Source organism: Squalius cephalus, assembly GCF_949319135.1.
Source record: "Squalius cephalus genome assembly, chromosome: 14".
Lineage (NCBI taxonomy): Eukaryota > Metazoa > Chordata > Actinopteri > Cypriniformes > Leuciscidae > Squalius > Squalius cephalus.
Genome location: NC_137135.1, coordinates 31,887,815 through 31,892,557, shown reverse-complemented (window position 1 = coordinate 31,892,557; position 4,743 = coordinate 31,887,815). Strand labels below are relative to the sequence as shown.

General features: G+C 32.5%; 1 long non-coding RNA gene across 1 annotated transcript; it reads left to right on the top strand.

Annotated features, from left to right (window-relative positions):
- Nucleotides 1–509: 509 nt before the first annotated feature.
- LOC307171642 lies at nucleotides 510–4,179 on the top strand. Its single transcript, XR_013823580.1, has 3 exons — nucleotides 510–578; nucleotides 2,492–2,565; nucleotides 4,145–4,179. It is a non-coding gene; the product is annotated as an uncharacterized lncRNA (long non-coding RNA).
- Nucleotides 4,180–4,743: the final 564 nt, after the last annotated feature.

Here is a 4,743-nt window from a genome sequence, read left to right as displayed (position 1 = left end):
CTGATATTCATAAAATCAGGGGCTGTAATATCACCATGAATGCATATTTGGTTCTATTTTGTGGCTTTTGAAGCAGAAACACGAGCATTGGTTGCAGTGATGTGCCCACACCTGGACTGCAGAATCCTCTTCACTTGATTAGTGCTGCTGATGGTGGGGTTTGGTGTGAAAAGAATCTTTGTGTCATTTTGCATCCATTGAACTGATGTGTGAAAAAATACGCCCCTACAAATATGAACATTTGGTTATCACAGTGTTCCCACACTGATGTGCATTTATTCTGCCACCAGAAAAGAGAGAGAGAGAGGTTCGTTAGGCCTGTTTCACACATACTGCGTCTGCAAAGATTTTAAAGGGGTCATGAACTGCATTTTTAAAAAAAATGTTATAATATTCTTTGTCCACTTATAATGTTAACAAGATTTTATATTTTAAAAAAAGAATAGAAGCAATAGGCTATTATCATGTTTTTGACCCTCTCTTTATAACACTTTTTTGTTTGAGACAGAGTCTGATCCAGAATCAGAAGATAAACCTACACCCCAAAAACCAAGGATGCTCCAGTCTGCGACAGCTTGGTAATTATTCATCTTTATTTATTTTTATTAATATTATTAATATTTATTCCTTATGTATTTGTGTGGTAGTATTGTATTTTATTACATTATATTATATTAGTGTTGAAACAAACACACTATTGAAAGGTGTTTATCTCGTTGCATATTTGAAACATTTGCAAACTGTGAAACTTTTATCTGCATTACATATGCTTTATAAATCTTAGTTGTGACAAATAAAGTTGAATTACTTAGAGTTGCCAAAGTTATAGTTGACAGGATAACTTGCGTTGTTTCATGTAAGCGAATTATGAATGAATGTATTATCGTTTGTCGTTCTTATATTCATCGTTTATCATTTTCATTAAAGTGAAAGTAAAGTGATCAAACAATCTGTAACAGACAAAGCATTGTAAAAACACTGTTACTCACACTTGTATGCTGCAACATTACTGTCAGTTGCAATATATTCTGCACTGCATCATCTTTTATTTTCAGTCTCTCTGAAAAGCCTGCGTCGAACCGTGTCTTGTTTAAAAATGAATCCCCAAACGAAACGAAAATGAAGCTAACAAACGAACAGTGTCTTACTGATGCTTTTCTTAATAATAAAGTTCATCCACGCTTAGGATCACAAGGAAGGCAATGCAATTACTGTTTTTCCACAACTTGGGACTGCCAAACGTCTTGTAATCCTCGGTGGCATCTCTATGGTTTTGTTGCTGGAGTAATCCTGTGTTTGCGTCTCTCTCGTATTTAGGCTACTTCTAGCTTACATGACATGCGTGCAGTGGGCAGAGCTAAAGAGGCAATGATGTAGAAGTAGGTGTTGATCTTTTTCTGCGGAGGCAGTCTTGCGTCATGAAATAATTACGTAATAAAATGACAAAATCCGAAACTAGTTGTTTTCGGAATTTGGTTTCAATAAAAGCTGATAACTCCAGTTCTCAGTGTCACATGATCCTTCAGAAATCATTCTAATATGCTGAAGAAACATTTGAAACATGTTGAAAAGAGTTGTGCTGCTTCATATTTTTGTGGAAGCCATGATGCATATTTTATCAGGATTCTATGATGAATTCCTTGTAAATATACATTTTTCATTTTTTCTGTCACTTTTGATCAATTTAATGCGTCCTTGCTGAATAAAAGTAATATTTTTATTTATTTCATTTTTATTTAATGGTATTAAATACAAATACAAAGCACATGCAAATATTGGATAAAATATTTAAATGAAATTCATTATAAAATGCTGTTTTAACGAGAAATTTTGTTTTCCGTGGATGATAGTCATACAGATTTTGACCAACATGAAGATGAGTAAATAAAGCAGAACTTTTAGGTTACGTTGAACTGTTCCTTTAAAATTATTTTATTTTTGGAAATAATCTGCATCTCAAGCTGGTATTTAGTTTGGGCACAGACATTCGGGGTATATCACGTCAACATTACCCATGTGTCATGGCATCTTGCATGTAATAGGCCTACTATTTCGGTAGAGAAAGATGGCAAGATATTCAGCCCATCTGTACTAGGTAAACAACAACATGACAAAGACACTAATAGAAGAAATCATAAATCATGAGACATGAGTATTTTTCAGATCATTCACTGCAGTAGCTTGAAACAGCATGACATAATGGATGCATTTCACTTATTGCCTCAAGCATTCACAAGTACACAAACCCCCGCACACAGCTTCCCATTCCCTCCCCATTTCATTTCCTCTGTTTTTTATCAGTCTACATTATTTCTTTACGCCTTGTGCCTTGAGAAAATCCCTCGCCTGCGAGCTGCGGGACATCCACCATGTGGAACGGCATCCAGAGACACAGCAAGAATCAAACATCTGCTGTTGCGTTCGGCTTCTCTTCTCAGTGTGAGCCTGTGGCGTCTTGAGTAATGACTGTACCGTTATCATTGTCTGACAGAGCGACATATACCCTCAAACTGCTTTCCCCGCTCCTGTGGAGGAGATGCAGAACATACCTAACCACACAGACAGGTGTGTAAGGCCCTCCTTTACAGTCAACAACTGATTCACATTAACAAGTTGTTTAAGACCACCACCATGCATTTATATATATATATATATATATATGAATGCATGAAAATTTTAGCTCAAAATAGTGTATTTTAACTCAGTATTTTAGTGAAATTTTAGCTCAAAATAATAGATAATTTAATAATAGATAATAATAGATAACTCAGATAATAATAGATAATTTAATAATAGATAATAATAGATAACTCAGATAATTTTTTATAGCATGTTAATATATATATATGTGTGTATATATATATATATATATATATATATATATATATATATATATATTATATGCTATTAGAACTCTTATAATATAGCTCCATATTTTCTCTAGATAATATCATATGATCTCTTAGATAATTGTTATAAACTATAGTTTTGTAAACAACTTAAGGTTATGGATTCATAGTTATAAGTCTAAAGTTGAGTGAACTTAAATTTGGAAGTTTACTTGTTACCTTTGTTTGCTTGAATAAGTTAAGTGCAATATTTATTACAATTATTTTTATAGTGTATTGTTCAGAGAGTTAATATATATCTTCAGGTTTATTGAGAAACGTTTTTCATAGGCAAAAATCCGCATGATCCTTCAGAAAACATTCTAATATGCTTATTTACTGCTCAAGAAACTTTTCTTAATATTATCAGTGTTGAAAACAGTTGTGCTGCTTAATATTTTTGAGGAAACTCTGATACTTTTTTTGTTTCAGGATCCTCTGATGAATATAAAATTCAAAAGAATAGCATTTTTTTTTAATAGAAATTAATAGAAAGTAAAAAAAAAAAAAATTACTCTCATCTTTACTGTCACTTTTGATCAGTCTAATGCGTCTAAAATAAAATGTATTTATTTAAAAAAAAAAGAAATAGATCCCAAACTTCAATATATATATATATATATATATATATATAAAAAATTGAATTTACGGTATACAGTCTATAATAGCCACATAAATGCAAGCATGTTTTGTGAATTCTGCTGTCAGTTCAGACTCTACTGCTACAGGCAACATGCTTCTTCAAACCACTGAGAGCAGACGGAACCATTCACATTCACACATGACGTGCTCATGCATTAAAAAAAAAAAAAAAAAAGAAAGAAAAGCTGGACAGAGTGCAACACAATGGAACAGACTGCAAGATGCATTTTTCAAAACTGAACCGCTTATAGCTTGACATGGCATCTTAAAAACATGGCATTTATGATGCAAGACGCTGAATAAACAGTGAAGCGTGACGCAACAACCAAAGATGTCCATCTGGTGCAAGAAGCAAACTATTGAAAAACAGCCCAGACGGAAAGCAAGAATAAGTCTTGTGTGAACGGCCCTTAAAACTGCTTTTGACAGGCTGACAAACTTGATTGTAAATATACTGTTTATTGAGACTCAATTGTGCTTTTATTTTAATATCAGCATGACTATGATTGTCTGAGACTGAATAGTCATACTAATATTCAGTGCAACATATTCCTTAATTAGCAGCATATATTTAAATCTCAGTTTGTTGTATTCTATTTGTGTTTGTTTGCTAGAATTCCTGACCCTGCAGTTCTGCCTTCGCATAAGCGGCTCAGGTGAGAGACCAAAGCTTTTTATATATTTTTTTGACTCACTGCTACAGAACAATGGACAAAACTACTTAATTTTGTTTGTGTGTTTTCACAAAATAAGCTGCTTATATTTTATGTTAATATGTTCCTCAGGGAGAATCATTGGATTAGTGTGTGATTTTGTAGACAATAATTTAGAAAAAAGAAGAAGATACATTTCCGATTTTCCAGTACAAATATCTAAACAGTCTTAAATCATAAAGTAAAATGTAAAAAATGTAAAAAAAAAGTCTTGTTTTCTGAAAAAAATTATATAAAAAATATATATATTAAAGATGTATATAATCTATATATGTTTTTAAATATATTAAAACACTATTATGTTTTTTTATTTATTTTTTATTTTCAACTTTCTTTAGGGTGCAATGTTGCTGTTTGAGCATGAAAAAGGTTTGCAAAGTTACAAAGTCACTCCAAAGCGAGTTATTCTCTATGTCAGTGCACACTGTTTCTGAACTCCCTGAAACACCTTGACTACTCTTGAGTTTTCTTCCGGGAAACGAACACGCCACAATATTCCT